Below are 19,638 nucleotides of genomic sequence, written 5' to 3' on the forward strand. Positions count from 1 at the left end.
TTGGCCCTGGGCTAACATCGGTGCCCATCTTCCTCCACTTTATATGAGACACTGCCACAGCATGGCTTGACAAGCAGTGCATCGGTGCATGCCCGGGATCCCAACTTGCGAACCCACGGGCTGTGAGGTGGAGCACGCCCACTTAACTGCTACGTTAATGGGCTGGCCGATTAACAGGGCAGAAAGAATGAGCTATTCAGGTTAAAATTTGGACCGACTAATCCAAAACCATGTTTCCATTATGTGATAGTAATAATGATTTCTCATTCTTTCACATTTATATTTCCTTTTTTTATCTCCAGCAAAATAGAACATGAGGAGGGATAATCAGAGCAGTGTGTCTGAATTCCTCCTCCTGGGGCTCCCCATCTGGACAGAGAAACAAGGCATATACTACACTCTTTTTCTGGTCATGTACCTGACCACAGTGCTGGGGAACCTGCTCATCATCCTGCTCATCAGGCTGGACTCTCACCTCCACACTCCCATGTACTTCTTCCTCAGCCACTTGGCCTTCACTGATGTCTCTTTCTCATCAGTCACAGCTCCAAAGATGCTCATGAATATGCAGACAAAGAGTCAATCCATCTCATATGCTGGGTGCATTTCCCAGGTGTGTTTCTTCTTATTTTTTGGGGGTCTTGACAGCTTCCTTCTCACATCAATGGCCTATGACAGGTACGTGGCCATCTGTCACCCCCTCCACTATACCACCATCATGACTCAGAACCTGTGTTTCCTGCTAGTAACTGTGTCCTGGGTCCTATCCTGTTCTAGTGCACTTTCCCACACCCTCCTCCTGGCCCGTCTCTCTTTCTGTAGAGACAACACTCTCCCCCACTTCTTTTGTGACCTCTCTGCCTTACTTAAGCTGTCCAGCTCAGATACCGCAGTCAATGAGCTGGTTATCCTCATCGTAGGAGCAGTGGTCATGACTCTACCATTCATATGCATCCTCATCTCTTATGGCCACGTTGGGGCCACCATTCTTAGAGTCCCCTCCACCAGGGGAATCTGCAAAGCCTTGTCCACATGTGGCTCTCACCTCTCTGTGGTGTCTCTGTACTACGGAGCAATTTTTGCACTGTACTTTTTCCCTTCATCCAGTAACTCCAATGACAAGGACGTCGTTGTGGCTATATTGTACACTCTGGTCATTCCCATGCTAAATCCCTTTATCTACAGTCTGAGGAATCGGGATATGAAAGGAGCTCTGGGAAATATACTCAGGAGACGAAAATTTTCACCATGATGAGCGTTGTTTTCCCTACTAATTGGATAAAAAACCTGCTCTATCCTGTATGTGCAACGCGAGCGTCCTTTCCTCTCTGAATAGCTCCTTTTTTAGTGAATCATGATGTGGCATTCTTCACTCTCTGTTTTTTCTTGCACTTAGTTTTCTTCTCTGTTTAGTTTTTGTTTATTTTAGTAGTCATGGGGATAGCTTATTTAAAATATTCCTACACGACTATCCTTTCATAATTTTTTTTTTTAATTTTTCACATGGTATCCCTTGTCCTAGAAGCATCTGAAATTTTTATCCAGTTACAGCTTTCAGTATTTTCATTTTATTTTATTTTTTTAGGTCAACAAATTTTATATACCAAAGCTTTTCCTTTCTCAAGGTAACAAAAATATTCCTTCTGGCGGTTTCATGATTTTATTTTTGACTTTGATTTTGTAATACACTTGAAATTTATTTTTATGAATGACATTAAACAGATACTGAATTTTATTTTTGTTTCTAATTTTTTGTCAATTGTTCAAATTGTGTTTCAGTTATGTTTATAGAGTTATGGTAACATGGTATGTCACTTTTTTTCCCCTTATCTTGAGTGGACCTGGCCACAAATACAAATGAGATGGCTTTCTCTACAAGGTCAGGAAAATCATCCAGACATGACTGGTACTGACCCCAACTCAAACTTGACTATAGCCTTCTGTGTCCTTGGATGACCAATTGAATGTGAATCATGGTAGTGAGAGTAGAGATTTTAAAGTGGCCGTCCAAATGATGGTGTGATTATGGGAGATCAGTCCAATCTGATAAGGGAGTTCAACCTTTCAGAGCATGGGACTAAGAATGTCTACGCAGAATATCTGAAAATCTAAGCAACCTGAATTGAACTCAGGCAGGACTTCAGTGTAGGTTAATCCAAATTTACCTGAATTAAAAAAAAAAAAAATACTTCCCTGCCCTAAGTATATAAATATAATATCCTATGTTTCCATCTGAAATGGTAAGGTTTTGTCTTCAGTCCTTGAGAAATTACCTCTGCTTAAGGCAAAAGTAGCTAACTTCAATGCTATAAGCTGATACCAATGACAAATCATTATTTCATTTAGTCCTAGTAATTGGTATAAAGGAGGAAATTCATATTAAGAGAGGCTTACTATTTTGCCTAGTGACACTAAACTAGCAATATTTAGCGGAGGTGATACTCCGACTACCATATGTGTGTGTTCAAATTCTGAGTCCTTGGGATCATTTGAATAGTTTTCAAAATTGAGTAATAATTTTACCCATTTTACTACAGATTTTGTTAAAACTAAAAAATATTGAAAGAGCAAGCAAACGAGCATATATAACATAGATACAGTTTAAATATATATGTATATATGCCATATGTTAGATGTGTTTATATAGATATATATGTGTATGTGTTTGTATATATGTGATATCTAATCATACTTTAAAGAATAACATTAAAATAAATACTCATTTAACAATCTTCAGGCTTAAACGGTAGAAAACTAACAATATTGTTAAGCCCCTTGTGTCTCCTCCTCAATTCTATCTTCCTTTCCTCTTGAAAATACACGATATCTTTAATATTTTCAATGTTTCTTTACTTTTCTTTAAAGTTTTAACACTTCTATATTGATCCTTCAATTTTGCCTGCTTTAGAACTGCTTATAAATGGAATAATACTATATTTATTCTTCTAGGCTTTGCTTTTGTTGTCTAATATTGTCCTTGTGAAATTCATCCACATTGTATAATATTCTTCTGTAAAATACTTGTACCAAGAAGCAAGTCTGAAAAGTCTATGTGCCGTTTGATTCCAAAGGTATGACATTCAGGAGAAGGGAAACTATAGAGACAGCAAAAAAATCAGTGGTTACCAGGAATTCAGGTTTGAGGGGGAGAAGGATAAATAGGTATAGCAAAGGGGGGATTTTTAGGGCAGTGAAACTATTCTGTATGATGCTGTAACAGTGGATGCATGTCATTATGTATTTGTCAAAAACCAAAAAAACTGTACAACATAAAAAATGAATTCTAATGTCAACTATGGGCTTTAGTTAATAATATATCAATGTTAGTTTAATTGTTAAAAATGTACCACACAGATGCAAGATATTAATAATAGTAGAAATGGGTAGGGGTTGAGGAGAAGTATATGGACACTTTCTGCTCAATTTTTTTGGTAAATGTAAAACTGCTCTAAGAAATAAAGTCTACTAATTTTTAAAAGTTATACTAATTTGGGGCTGACCCATTGGTGTAATGGTTAAGTTTGTGCACTGTGCTTCAGTGGCCTGGGGTTTGTGGGTTCAGATTCCGGGTGTGGACCTCCAAACTGCTCATCAAGCCATGCTGTGGCGGTGGCCCATATACAAAATAGAGAAAGACTAGCACAGATGTAAGCTCAGGGACAATCTTCCTCAAGGAGAAAGAGGAAGGTTGGCAACAGATGTTAGTTCAGGGCCAATCTTCCTCACCAAAAAGAAAAAGAGTAGACATATTCAAATCTCCACCACCTGAGTATGAGAGTACCTACTACTTTACTTCTTCAACAACACTTGGTACTGACAGATTTCTTAATTTTTGCAATTCCGGTGAATATAAAATTATATCTCATTGTGGTTTTACTTTCAATTTCCCTGATTACTTATGAAATAGAGCATCTTAGCCTATGCTTACTGGATATTTGCGGCAGAGATGGCTGGCTGTCCACCAAAATTTCATGACCTCCTTCCCATGTGTGAAGTTGTCACTGGGAGGCATCAGCCACATTTTCTACTAATCTAGGTGTAGGTGTATGGCACCTTCTCCACAGTGGAAGATAATGTGTCTTATTTCCTGGTTAGAATTTTAAAGAAGAGTGTGTGTCTTCTCCTCTATTATCTGGAAGCAAATTACCCTCTTCCCTGAGAGACAATTGAATCTGGTCCCTGAAATACCCCATAGTGAAATACCATCAACCCAGTAGAAGACCCACACTGGACCATTAGAGCAGCCATCATTATTATAATTGATCATTACTATCCATATTCATACAAAATTTTCTTTTGTGAGATACATGATTATTTCTTTTCCCTGCATTTTTATTGGGTTGTTTCTTTTTATTGTATTGTAAGACAGACTTCATATAATGTAGAAATAAATCCTTTGTCAGTTGTATATATTGCAAGTGTCTTCTACTATCAGAAGATTATTGCATTTGTTTTTTTACTATCTATTAACGCCTCAATTTTAATGTGATTAAAGTTATTAATGCATTTTTTATGATTTGTGTTCTTGACTTTAACATCTTTCCTTGATAAAGTCACCTTGAAAATGGCAACCATTCTGTTTTAAAGACAACAAAGAAGGGATGTGACATCAGGAAAAGTGCAGAGGCTGAGAAAGTGTGGACTCAGATTTCTTGTAAGAGGGAGCATCTTGAATTTGCATACCTAGAACACCCCATTGGAATCCCCTCTAGTACAATTTGCTACAGATAACTCGATATTAGGTGCATCCACCCTATACTCTTGCTAAAAAGACAGAATTGTTTAGCAAAGTAACCAAGACCGATACAGTACCATAGTGTCAGTGTCAGAGTAAATGTCCTTTAAACTCTGAGATATTAATATCATTTCAACACACACACACACACACACACACTCAAACACCTATGACTAACAGCTCTTATGTGCAAGGCATTGTCCATCCAGAGTCTGGGGGAAATTTGTGACCTTGGAAAATAGAAGCCAATTGAGTCTCTAGAGTGAAACGCCTGCCTCTGACCTAATTAACACTGTGTGATAAGAAGCTGAGCTAGACGTCATCAGAATAGAATAATAGAATATCAGTAGTATATGCTTTGATAACAACTCAACAGGATCCAGGTATTATAGCACTTTGAAGATTTCCATCCCCTGACAGAGTTTATACTGGCATTGGATGGTAATTCATGTGTTTTTCAGTATGGTTTAAACCAAATATATTCGAATTTTTAAAATGAAAAAAATGGACTTCCCTGTGTCATGTACATAATAATAGTGTGCTGTATGCTTGTGTAAAATTTTAAAACTTTGCCTTCAATCATTGAAATCCTTGAAATACGTGGAGTTGATTGTCCTTAATATAGTGTGATGTAGAATTCATTTTAATGTTTCTTCATATTAATAATGAAGTTTTTAAAATTAATTAATTTTAAAAAGTTTGTTTTTTCTCCACTATTCTGTAATAGGTATCTTGACTGAAAATCAAAGTATCAATTTTGTAATTTCATCTGTACTCCAAAAAATAGATGCAGATAAATGATAGGTAATCTTTAAGTGGAAATGTTTGAGTAAGGATTTATTCGGGAAGGTAGGACAAAAGTGCTTGCCTATAAAAACGGTGCAAGAGCTGGAGAAAAGACATCAGATAAATTGCCCTTGAAGATTAAAAAAGCTAACACTAAAAATTTCAGCCTAAAGCATAAAATAGATAGTTTCAAAAGGTTAATGGGTAGTAGCTGCAAATGAAAAATCACTGAAAAACTCCCCCAGTGTCTCAGTCTGCTGCAGTAATGCAGGCGGCTCTTAGGAGCTCAACGGGAAACTACTGTGAATCTCACATCTGCCTCTATTTTTGGCTTTAATCTGCTCCAGAGAGTAATGACTTCTCCTCTTCTGCCTTCTAAATCTCTCATGAGTTCCTCTCCTTGCAAAACATTAAACATGAACAATACAGAAAAGAAAAATCTGGAAAATGTAGTTTCCAGCCTCACCATTACAGTGCAGGGGAAGCCATAAAAGTGGGTGATGATGATGCTAAGTTAACAACAGATAATCTAGTATAGGACATAAGGACAAGAAAGGGGGATTGTGTAGGAGTTGGAGAGATTGCCCATTTGCAAGTCCCAGGAACAGGATGAGTGATACATGGGACAAAGCTACCCCAGATGAGCCCAATTTAGGTCAGCTAACCTGCAGCTGGCCACAGAAACATGAGTGAGAGCAGGCAAGGTCTAGAAAAACCACCATCCCAAGCTAGATCAACCAAGTCGCAACCAACCCTCAGATTCGTAAGTAACATAAATGCTTGTTGTTGAATGCTACCGAGATTTTGTGGTCTTTTGTTATCCAACGTTTTTGTAACAAGAGCTAACTGATACACAGGGGTACGATACATGTCACACAGGCAATCCTAACATCAGTGGAGTGGGAAAGTATATTCCTGCCATGCAAATGAAGAGCAAAAAGTAAATCTTTTTAAAAACAATAATCCAATATACCACACTTAATACCTGGAATGTTGAACAAGTACCTCTCAGGACATGTAATTTTTCCCTGCTATTCTTTCAAAATTTACTTAGTTGAGGACTGTTTTCTTCTGCTGCTGAATAAAAACTCTTATGCACCTCATGAATTCTCTTATAACCCTTAGGTATTAGAAAGGGTAAAGATTACTTTCTATCACAAACACTCTCAATTCTGTAGTTAAATTTCCCTTTCCCTCATTGGATCTGGCTGTAGGTAAGCATCTGAGGTCCAGAAAGGAGTCATAATGGTATATTATCTCTTTTACCCTGATTCTTCTCAAGTCTAGTTGCAGTTGCTGAACCAACCTTCTGGGGAAGTAGTATGGAATTAAGAATGAGAAAGAAGTGACAATAATATGCTTCTTTGGTTGCTACCATATTAAGGAAGTTTTTGACTTTTCTTGACCTGGATGATGATTAAAACTGACCCATTCTCTTGTTGTCGCTTCCATGCCAGCGGGCCAACCCAACACTTATGTTCTTTCTTTCATTTTTAACTTTTTTTGATAATAGTCATTCTAACCGTGTGAAGTGAGTTTATGTGTTGAACACTTATTTTGTACATGGTACACTTTTTAATCCTCCCAATAATGCTATACGTGGGGTGGGTATGTGTGTGTGGGTGTGTGTGTGAGAGAGAGAGAGAGAAAGAGAGAGCGAGAGAGCACAACAATTGGGATAAGCAAGAACCAGATGTAAGCACATAAGCGGTCTGGCTGCAGAGCCATGCTCAAATCAGTACTCTGTGAGGTTGCTCACTAGGATGTGGGCTTCCCAGAGTAAGTGACTGTGTCCTCTTTACTACCCCTTCCTATGATGGGAGGGAGTACTACTCCCACCTATGATAGTGTCTCCATATGTGTGAAAAGAAATGAATTGTTCCTGATTTCCATTGAAAAGTTTGATGTCACATACTTTCTCTAAGTGACTGTCAGCATACAGACAAATCTTATTGCACTATGCATTACGGTAATTGCTATTCTCAGTATTTCTAAGTTCCTGATATTTCCCATTTCTTCTCATTCCCAGAAGACAGAAGAGCAACATGAGTGGGGAGAAACAGAGCAGTGTGTCCAAGTTCCTCCTCCTGGGCATCACCATCTCGCTGGAGCAGCAGGGCCTGTTTTTCACCATCTTCCTGGGCATGTACCTGACCGCAGTGCTGGGGAACCTGCTCCTCATCCTGCTCATCAGGCTGGACTCTCACCTCCACACTCCCATGTACTTCTTCCTCAGCCACGTGGCCTTCACTGATGTTTCATTCTCATCTGTCACTGTCCCAGAGATGCTGACGAACACGCAGACTCACCACCTATCCATCTCCTATCCAGGGTGTATTTCATAGATGTTTTTTTACCTAATTTTTGGTTGTGTGAATAATCTCCTTCTTGCAGTGATGGCATATGACAGGTACGTGGCCATCTGTCACTCTCTCCACTATACCACCATCATGAGAGAGGGGCTGTGTGTGCTGCTGGTGGCTGCCTCTTGGATTCTCTCCTGTGGCAGTGCCCTCTTGCACACGCTCCTCCTGGCACAGGTATCCTTCTGTGCTGACAACATCATTCCCCACTTTTTCTGTAGCCTCTCCATTCTACTCAGGGTGTCCTGCTCAAATACCTCTCTCAATGAGCTGGTCATATTCACTGCAGGGGGTGCAACTGTCAGTTTTCCACTAAGTGACATCTTTGTCTCTTATGGCCACAGTGGGGCCTCTATCCTGAGGGTCCCCTCTACCAAAGGGACCTGAAAATCCTTGCCCATCTATGGGTTCCACCTCTCTGTGGTTTCTCTATTATATGGAACAATTATAGCACTGTACTTTTCCTACTCATCGAGCAACTCCAATGACAAAGACATGATTGCCTCACTGATGTATACAGTGGTGAGCCCCACGTTGAATCCCTTCATCTATAGCCTAAGGAATAGAGACATGAAATTGGCTCTGGGGATTCTTTTCAGAAACAATAGCCTTTTCACCGAGTGAGAATCATGTAACCATGTTTTCATTTCACCCACTGTCCTTCACGGAGATGCCTTCTTGAAAAATTGTGTGTTGACCACCCATGTCTTTAGCACTCTCCCACTGTCCTTCACAGAGATGCCTTCTTGAAAAATTGTGTGTTGACCACCCATGTCTTTAGCACTCTCCCACTGTCCTTCAAATTGGGAGTTATGTTATTGGACCCTATGCCTTTCACTTTACTCACACCTGTGGACCATTTATTCCTCTATAACCCTAAATACGGCATTGTCCACAACACATGTTCATCTTTGTAGTCTTCAAAGTTCCAAATTCCTTATTAGTTGGGTGTGTGACTGATCATTCTGAATAAGTTGTGCTACCGTTTTATCTTTCTGAAGAGAGATGAAAGACTTGCTAAGATAACAAAGCACACCACCCTCGTATCTCAAAAGGAGAACATGACACCAGCATTGTATGCTTCCTTTTTAAAGATAAAACCAGTTTTGCTTTAGGCTAAGATTACAAGTATGAAATGTGATTGTATTTTGGACTAAGCTATACCTTCTCACACCCTGAGTTTCTGACTCCCAGGCGGTAGATGGTCAGAATCCTCAAATATGTTATGGTACTTCATTTTATCTAAATGAAATGAACATTTGGAATGTCAAGGAGAGCCAGTTTAAGTTTTTTGGAACATTGTTTTGATAGGTAAAAAAAAAAAAAAGAAAAAAAACCCTCAGCAATAGATAATACAGCTTTTAATTATAACTCACAGTTTCTACCTGTTAAAGTAAATGAGATATAAATAATCTCCTCATTTCCTCTTTCTTATCTATTTGTTTCCAAAGCTACAAATATTCAGTGAAGTTTCTAATGTTTAGTTTCAGTAAAGTCCAGAAGGTTTACCCTAGTTAATAAAGTGCTTTTGATGGTTTTCTAAAACTTAAATAAACTTTGATTTTGCCTGTGAAAGAACTTAATATGGGAACACAGAGGAGTCAATGCAATTACCAAATTTCCCCATTTTAGGAAGACTGTGAATATTTCCCTTGAAGTTGGATTTTTGTGGTAAGAATAGCCTATATCTGTCTGAATAATTTTAGTCTGAGAAAATGAGTGCTTCAGTCTTGTTCCCAAACTGAGAGATCTCACTTCTAATAGGGAAAAGCTAAATGCACGAATTCATAATACACACAAAAATATTTACTGCGTGACTACTACGTGCTGGGCAATTTTCTAAGTTCTGGAAAAAGAAGTTAAAAAAAGGACCCCCAAATCAGTCCCCGCACAGAGTCTACATCCCAGCACTCCTGACCCCACTCATGATGCTCCTTTTTTCCCACAGCAACACTTCTAATGCACCATAAGGTTATTTCCTTTATTGTCATTGTTTCTTTCCTGGAATATAAGCTCTACAGAGGATGGGTTTTGTGTCTGACATAAGTAAATAAATTCTAAGTTTTGTTTTTAGGTAAAAACTGCTATGAATAAATGAAGCATAAAAAGGGAAAACAAGAGTGCTGGGGGGGGGGGAGTGGGTAATTTAACATTGTGCGGTCCAGGTAGAGCTCATTGGAAAGGTAACATACAAAGATGTACGCAAAGACAGGTAATCGAGCCCTTAGGCTATGTGGGGAAAAAGGATTCTAAGCATGAGGATCAGTAACTAGAAATACTCTGAGGTGAGATGGTGCCTGGCTTATCCCAGTAACATTAAGGGGGCCTTTGCAGGTGAACAGAGCTGAGTGGGGGGTGGATGGAAGGCAATAAGTTTAGAGATATCAGGGGACCATATTTGTAGGGCACTTAAGGTCATATTACGGGTATTTGTCAAGGTTCTCCAGAGAAACAGAACCAATAGGGTGTGTGTGTGTGTGTGTGTGTGTGTGTGTGTGTGTGTGTGTGCAGAGAGAGAGAGAGATTTATTTTAAGGAATTCGCTCATGCAGTTGTGGAGGCTGCCAAGTCAAAACTCTGCAGTGTAGGCTGGCAGGAAGGAAACCCAGGGAAAAGTTATAGTTTTGGACCAAAGGTAGTCTGCTGACAGAACTACCTCTTTTTGGTGAGAAGTCAGACTTTTTCTTAAGACCCTCCACTGATTGGATGAGGCCCACCTAGATTATGGAGAGCGATCTGCTTTACTCAAAGTTTGCTGACTTCAATGTTAAGCCCATCCAAAAAATACCTTCATAGAAACATCTAGAATAGTGTTTATTCAAATATCTGGGAACTGTAGCCTAGCCAGGTTGACACATAAAATTAACCATCATAATAAAATTTTTGATTTTCAGTCTGAGTGATTTGGTAACCCTTTGGAAGGAATTCAATAGAGGAATAACATGATCATACTTTGTTGTTTCTTTAAAAAAAAAAAATTTTCAAACTGTAAGTTACATAAAATAAACTTCATATATTTAAAGTATACAGTTTGAATAGTTTTTACATATGTATATACCTATGAAATATCACCAGAAGCCATCAAGATGATGAAGTTTCTCCATGCCTACCCCCTGCTCCCTCCTTGCACTGCCTATCTCTCCCCGGGGAATCACTGATCTGTTTTCTGTCACATAGATTAGTTTGCAACTTCTAGAAGTTTATCAAAATGGAATAATACAGTATGTATTATTTCATTGCTGTCTTTTTTCACTTAGGATAAGCACTTTGAGATTCATCCATGTTGTAATATGTATCAATTGTTCATTCTTTTTATTGCCAAGTAGTGTTTCATTGTATGGATATACCACAGCTTTTTGCCCATTCACCTGTTTATGGACATTTGGGTTGTTTCCAGTTTTTGGTCATTAAATAAGCTGTTATGAACATTCTTATGTCAGTCTATGCATAGACGTATGTGTTCTTTTTCTTTGGGCAAATGTCTAGTCATATGATAGGTATATATTTAGCTTTTAAAGAAATTGTCAAACTATTTTCCAAAGTAGTAGTATCATTTTACATTCCCACTAGCCGTGTATGAGACCTCCAGGTTGTTCACAGCTTCAACAACACTTGATAGCAGCGGTCCTTTTAATTTTACCAGTTCTAATAGGTGTGTAGTGGTGTAAACCAGTTTTCAGACCTGGAACCACATGATTGGAGGAGTGTTTGGGTTCTTTTGAGAAAGAACCCTGTAACACTGAGTATTTTTTTGAACTTCTCCTGGATTCTCCCTATTCCATGCCTTATTTTTTTTATACCTCAGCACTTTTCACCATTAACCTACCATTTATTTTGCATTAAAATTTTTTTCTGCACTCCCTACTTGGATATGTGTTCCATGAGAGGGATTTCTTCTTTTATGTTATTCACTGCTACATCTCCAGGGCATAAATCAGTGTCTTACTTTTGTGAGAGCCTTCATCATTGTTTGTTAAGTGATGGAATGAATGAATCAAAAAATGAATTCATTCAACAATTACCAAGTGCCTATTTTGAGCCATAGCTTATCCCTAGTGATACAGAGACATTGACAATAAATCTTAAAATTTATTAAGCTTTTATTATATGCTTATTTAACCATCCTTCAAATTCACACTGAGTACTATTATTTCCACTTGGAAGAAACTGAGTCTCAGAGATCTTTTATAAATTGCTCAGCTATGCTCTGTTAGTAAGAGGGAGAGCTCAGAGTATTTTTCAAGAGATTATAGACTCAATCACTCGACTCCTGAGCAAGGCACAGACTCTACCCTACAGCATCTCTCGAAGTGGGGAGACCTTAATTATTAAGGGGCATTGTGTTCTAATGGAGGCCTGTGTAGGGGTTGTGGGGGCATGCAGAAGCCTGCTGAAGCCCTTACACTGCCTGCTCTTACACACAAAAGAAAACAAAATAAAGAGGACAGGAGAAAACTTTTGGAGGTTATGGATATGTTTATGAACTTGATTGTGGCGTTGGTTTTGTGGGAGATCAAGATTTGGCCACCCTGAAATCTATCTCTTTACCTTGGTTGTTTTCTCTAGGGACATTTGACCTCCCCCACTAAATGCCTAAAAAAAAATTTGACATGGTGGCTCCTTCCTGGAACAGATCTATCATGATGGCTGTAAGATAACGTAGGATGGAGGTTACAATAGGAAAGGCACCAACAAGCCCCTCTTATTGGGAGTTTTGTCTCTCTGGCCACATTCTTTAGATGCCCCTGCGAGGAGTTGCCAGACAATCATTTACAAGGGAAGTCTCCATTTGTAAAGGTATCTCCCTCTCTGTATTGGGAAGAGAGGAGATGAGCTCATTTCTAGAGACTTATCAATGTGGAAGGTGAGGCCTTGGGGCTGCATAATAAACCTTACTCTTGTTTACTGTACTTTAGTAGTATTCTCCTGTAACTGACTCCCTCAACCCCCAAAATCCTCCTTTGTCATTGGCTGAACATGGTATTTAAGATGAGAATTTCTGCTATTGTGTTGAGAAACGCAGTGTCCCTACTTTCTCCCATGTGTACATGTTATTAAACTTGGTATTATTTTCTCCTGCTAACCTGTCTTGTTGATTATTTGGCCAGCCATAAGAACCTTAAGGAAAAGGGCAGAGGGAGATTCTCCCTCTTCCCCTGACAGTTTTGGGGTAGTCGGCAGGATTCACACTGGCTGGCAAGTTGCCTTCTCTGGCTGGAAGACCTGCCTTCTCCCTGGACTACTGCAGATGATGAGATACGGGAACGCCTGATGAAAGTCAGCAAAAAGGTAAGACTTCTTACCACGTCAGCCTCCCGGAATCTCTATCTGCGGAGTCCGGTGGAAGGAAATGGTGAAAATTTTTTCTCTTTCTAAATTTAGATTGGCAGGAGAAAATATTTGGAAAACTAGTTTCTTGTGCTTTTAGTGACTCTTGGTTTAAATTTAGTAGAGTACTCTTGGTTTTAATCTTAATCTCTTTTCCTCCCAGAGTAATCTCTGTCTTGTTCTGTGTCCTGAGAACTTGGCTTTGTGACCAGTGAGAATCTTCTCCTTGGTCTCCACCATATGGAAGGTGCATTTACCAGGGTGCACCTTGGTGGCCAGTCGAGAAGACTGGGGTTCCGAACTGTCTCTTTGTCCGGCTGTGCCAAGCTCTCAGGGGAGTTTGTCATAAAGGGCCCCATCCATAAGGGCTTTTGTCATCTTAACCTTTGTTGCTTGTTAGTGCTGGAAAAATCCCATTCCAGTCTCGCCTGCCCGGTGTCACAGATTAGCGGGTCTGTGACTGGAGGCGTCCCACACTATTGTGGGAGACCGGAGACACCATCCTTACCGCCTGTGTAACGAAGGTCTTTACTTGCACTGAATATCTTTGTGAGTGAATTCTGTGGGTCATGGGGGCTACATCATCTGTGCCCTCACCAGGGACGCCTCTTGCGTCTGTGGTAAAGATTTATTCTAAGCGTGAAAAGTTACCTCCGGGTCTTTCCTTAAAAAGGCTTATTGGTTCGAGTCACTATTGGAATAAATATACAAATAAAGATCCTACTCGTCAATGGCCAGACGACGGATCCTTTGAATTGGGAAAACTTCTAAATTGGGGGAAAAAAAATGTTTTGAGAGCTCTCACGTAATTATTTATTTGGTACCTAAGAAAAAAGGCCAAAAAAAGGAAGGGAAATATTTGAATAGCCTTAAGACCTTGACTCAGGTTACAATTGAATTGAGAACATGTTAAAGTGTAAGTGTTGATAAGATTATAAAGGTTGGCATTTTTGAGCTAATTTTATATAGAGGTTACATCAACTTTGCCTGAGTATGTTTTAAAATGTCTGACTGGGAATGCTTCCCTGGTCCAAAATTAAAAGACCAAGACCTATTGATAAAAATTTTAATGATAACTATGTTTAAAGGTATAAGAGGTGATGAAATTTACATAAAATTTTGTAGGAAAAAACTGATGTTATTTCTATTACAGAACTGGTTAACAAAAATAGTAATTTAAATGATGGCTAATTTTATCCGATGTCTTATGAAGTCTTGTAGGCAATCTAAATAATTATTGGGAACAACTAAATAGTTGTGAAAAAGATGAATGTTAGATGAACTTTAACCAATAATTATGTGTTATGGTGGTTACAGCTTCCAAACTCTTTTTGGTGACAAAACTTTAGAGTTTTGCTAAATTTTATGATAAAAATTCAATTGAGTAGCTAGATCATTTCCAAATAAGATAAGATATTAGACATTGATTGTTAAATGTACATTTGTCTACTTTTGGCTTTTCATTACAGGAAAACTAAAAGGTGTTTTGAGTCTATTAGTAAACATGTGTTTTATTAAAAGATTGTACTATAAAATATCGTGTTTCCAGAAGTTATGAAGTGTTTATAAATTTTCCAAGCCACAAGATACTAATATAAAAGAAGTTTATAATTGTTTACTTAGTTTTTACTTACAAATTAAGGTTTCTAAAGGTTAAAATTTTCTAATTAATATATGTGATTGAAGCTACTAAAAAATTATTCTGTGTACAAGGAAAGTAAGATGTATAAAGGTACAAAGAATGGAAATATTTTGTTTGGTTGATTAAGAAAGATAAATTTGTCCTCAAGTACTAGGAGGGAAAAGAAAGACATGGGACAAATTCTGAATGTAGAAAAAAAGTTATAAAAGGTTTGTGAAAAAATTCTGGGAAAAGAGTTTTTGCATGGTCAAGTTGGCTAAGATTGAAATAAATTTAAGTAAATGAGTTTTAATAGCAGAAGTAAGCTGGTACAAAATTATAATTTGGTCTTATTTCTCTTAAAAGCATAATCTTAAACTTGATAAAGAGGTTATAAAAGATTTTTCTTTACCTTTGGATAAGTCTACCGAAAAGAAAAAAAAAAAACTGTTAAAATAATTTCCTGTGTTCAAAAGACTGAGGTCTCTCTATTAAGGCTTTTTAGACTGTTAATGCTCTGTTTGCTTTGACTTTTTATATTTTTGACAAGCTCCCCAAAATTCATATCTTAAATAAAGTTTTCTTTTTACTTTTTTCTTTGAGAATTTTCAAAGGGCCCTGAAACTTCTCAAAGAAATTTGCTCTCTTCCTATAAGGAGGAAGACAAAGAAATTTGCTCTCTACCTATAAAGAAGAAGATACTAAACTTATTAGACTTATTCATTATGGTAAATTACATAGAAAACATTGTCAGACAAGTGATGATAAGCCTGCTTAGGTGGTATTTTGTGGGTAAATGTTATTGATATAGGCGTTTTAAAATTGTATAACATTACTGAAATTCTGATCTGTCCTGGTTATCAGTCATAATTCTGGTTATTATTTTAAAGTGTTGTACGTCACAAAATTAACCAAATTTCTTTGTCAATTGCCATTTTGAGGTCTTGTTGTTTACAGACATTTCTTTGCTCTAATGCTTTTACAAAATGTTTCAACTTCAGAAAAATTCATAGAAAGGACTCTGACATTTACACTAAAGTACAGGCTTCTGATAAACTTTCTGATCATAAAACTGAACTTGGTAAAAAATTACAGAAATCTGATGGAGAAACTGATAAGTTCATGAAGCTGCTAACAAAAAGATTGGGATCAAGAATAGATTACACAGGACTGAATGAACTGATTATAATTTTTATGATTTTTCATTTGAAGTATTGCTAAATTTTTAATGTTTTATTTTTTCAGATTTAAAGAAAACTTTTTCTCTTTTCTCCTGAGCTAGCTATGACTTATAACAATTTGGTAAATGATATTTTTGTAAGTAAAATGAAAATATTTATCTTTTTCTCTCTACCTGATCCCTCCAGGATTTGAAAACTCTTAGTAAGTGAGTATTGTTGTTTTCATGGCAATATAGTTATTTGCATAAGTTCAGTAAGAATCTGTTCTCCTTATAACAGGACACAATTAGAAACACTGGTTATATTACCAAGGTTGTGACTGGAACATTATATTTGCGACATAACCATACAGCTTTTGAAGAATGAAGATTAGACTTTATAGAATAAAGCCACGTGAAAATATTGGCCTGGTACCTTTATGTTCCAAACAGCACTTACCAAGATAAGTAAAAAATGTCACTTATCTGGCAAGTACAAGGAACCTCGAAATATTTTGGGGTAACCTCGAAAAAAAAATACACCCAAATCTGTAGGTATTGCTGGCAAAGTCTGATGACAAAATCCTTGGCTTGGCTTTCGTGGCCTCGAGAAGCCTTTAAAGTTCAACCTGAGATTCCTTATAAAAAGTTCCAACAAAGCAGATTTAAAAGAGCCTATGTGATTAATTGCTATTCTTGCTGTACTTATGTAAATAATTGGGCCAACTCTATTGGAACTAGACTTATTTTACAAACTAGTTAGTTTTAATTTGGCTATCTTAATAAAAATGAGGGTGATTTTAGAGAGAAAAATTATATTTCAACAAAAACTATAGTATACATTTACAGATATTAGATCCTAGTTTTGTTAATTGTCTTTTGAGGTTTTTGTTTTATATTTGTTGACTGGACTGGATCCTGATTTCTTCTAGTCTCCTGAAATATCTGGCTACAGACGTCCAAACTAACGTTTTTGATTTTTTCCATCATTTTCATTTAGAATCACTAAAAACTAAACCTGCCCTTTTTCCTGAAGCCTTACAAACTGAAGCTGATAGATTTGATATAAACTTAAGAGATGACCTGACAACACCATCAGAGACATTTAAACTACAAAAGATGCTTTGATGCTGACATCTAAAATTCTTCTTCAGTGGCTATCCTCCGAACTCAAAAACTACTTTACAATTTGCTCCAACCATTAACCTTATTTTTCTTTTGTTTCCATAGAAATAATTCTATTAAATACTTGATTGCTTGCTTCCACAATATAGGCATAACCTTGAGAGCCCACCTACATCACCACCTTCCAAAATGAACTTAATTAAACTGATCTATTATCAGGACTAAGAAATATATTCAGTGAGATGAAACAATCTACCAACTCAGCTTCTAGACTATGAAACTTCTTTAAGTTTCAAAAGGACTGTAAAACTTTTAGTTTCAAAGGCGGGACTGTGGGAGATCAAGATTTGGCCACCCTGAAATCCATCTCTTTACCTTGGTTGTTTTCTCTAGGGACATTTGACCTCCCCCACTAACTGCCTAAAAAAAAATTTGACATGGTGGCTCCTTCCTGGAACAGATCTATCATGATGGCTGTAAAGATAATACAGGATGGAGGTTACAATAGGAAAGGCACCAACAAGCCCCGCTTATCGGGAGTTCTGTCTCTCTGGCCACATTCTTTAGATGGCCCTGCGAGGAGTTGCCAGACAATCATTTACAAGGGAAGTCTCCATTTGTAAAGGTATCTCCCTCTCTGTATGGAAAAGAGAGGGGATGAGCTCATTTCTAGAGACTTATCAATGTAAAAGGTGAGGCCTTGGGGCTACATAATAAACCTTACTCTTGTTTACTGTACTTTAGTGGTAATCTCCTATAACTGACTCCCCCAACCCCCAAAATCCTCCTTCGTCATTGGCTAAACATGGTATTTAAGATGAGAATTTCTGCTATTGTGTTAAAAAACACAGTGTCCCTGCTTTCTCCCATATATACATGTTATTAAACTTGGTATTATTTTCTCCTGCTAACCTGTCTTGTTGATTATTTGGCCAGCCATAAGAACCTTAAGGGAAAGGGCAGAGGGAGATTCTCCCTCTTCCCCCGACAGTTTCATGGGTGAACACTTATCTTCAAATTCATCGAGTTGTATACATTAATTATATACAGCATTTTGTGTGTCAATCATACCTCAATAAAGTGTTTTAAAAAACAAAATTGTGCTGGAGATCCTAGTCAATGAAATAATCGGTATATACAACTTTTTATATACCACTCATAGATATATACGAAACAGGAATACATAACATTTGCACCAAACAATATTGAATAGAATTTTTATAGCAGCTCACCACCCAGGCCCTTTTACTATCCTATCTTGCCCACTGGCTCTAGGAATTCAAAGTGATCACCCAGATGGAGTTGCTTTAGTCAGCATGCAGCGATTACAGCATCACGCTGGAGGAGCACTTTGGGGCCAGGTTTCAGGCCATGAAGCTGCACAGCGAGATGGAGAGGTGAAGCCAGGATAAGAACTGAGGATGGCAGGGAGGGACTCTGCCTGGGGGTTATCTCTAGGGATCTGTGTCTATGCCCCTTGGTCAGTGTCAAATCGTGTTGCCTGGTGACAACAGGGCACCCCATCTCCACCTTCTGGGTAGACACTGGGAGGGAGACTTGAGTGTGGCTCCTGAAGTCCCATAGCTGACCCACTCTCCTGTAGCTACAACCTGTCGTGTGAGCTGGCACCCCAATCTGAGTCGGCCAGGAACACCTTCAAGGCCAAGAAAAACACGCCATCCTGAAGCTCTGGAGCAAGTGAGCACGTAGATCAGGACTGGCAGAAGTGGGCTCCCTGGTACTCGGAGAAGCTTTGGCTTTAAATGCAGGCATGGAGAGTCAGACAGTCTGGAGCTGGGATCCCAGCTCCACTGCTGGCCAGCACGGTAATGGGACGAGTCATCTCACCTCTCTGGGCCTCAGTTTCCTCAATGAAATTGAGTGATGCTAAATGATCTATCAGAAGGCTGGAACGAATGGGCTGCTGGTGACCAAGTACTTAGCACAATGCTGGAGCAGGGTGAAGTGAGGGCCCGGGGCAGGGATAGGCTGTGCTCTTAGGAGAAACACCCCACCAAGTTAAGCCAGCCCTTTCGTCCAGCAGCCAGGCTCCCAACATGGAGCCCAGTACCAGCGGAAGCTCTTGCTCCGAGTCCTGTGACAAGCTCAGATGCAGCCCCTACTGAGCAGCGGGGACTTTGCCTACACACCCAGTGTGCACTTGGCCAGTTCCTCCAGCTCCAATGTGGAGGAGGGTCCCAGCTGAGAACCATTAATGTCAAATCTTATGCAGCTGCAAGTGCCATTTGCCAATGCATCCTGAGCTTTAGGAGACCACAAGAGACGGAGGTTAGGTAGGAAGAGGGAGGATTTGGGAGAGGTCGTATAACATTTGTATAAAGGAAAACAAAAATGTTTATTATTTGGCGAAGGCCAATACGTATTTGTTGTAAATATCAAAACCTACTCTTAAATATTATATTAAAATCCTCTTTCTCGATAGACTGGGAAGTGCAATTTTATTCTTTTATTTCCTATACTAATTTAAATGAGGTGCAGATGCTCTCATTCGGCATTCAAAT

The 19,638-nt window shown here is 38.5% G+C and overlaps 1 pseudogene; it reads left to right on the forward strand.

Moving 5' to 3' along the window:
* Nucleotides 1–255: 255 nt before the first annotated feature.
* LOC131393303 (olfactory receptor 1J21-like) lies at nucleotides 256–1,252 on the forward strand (annotated as a pseudogene).
* The last annotated feature ends 18,386 nt before the right edge of the window (nucleotides 1,253–19,638 follow it).

The sequence above is a fragment of the Diceros bicornis genome, chromosome 28 (genome assembly GCF_020826845.1).
Source record: "Diceros bicornis minor isolate mBicDic1 chromosome 28, mDicBic1.mat.cur, whole genome shotgun sequence".
NCBI lineage: Eukaryota > Metazoa > Chordata > Mammalia > Perissodactyla > Rhinocerotidae > Diceros > Diceros bicornis.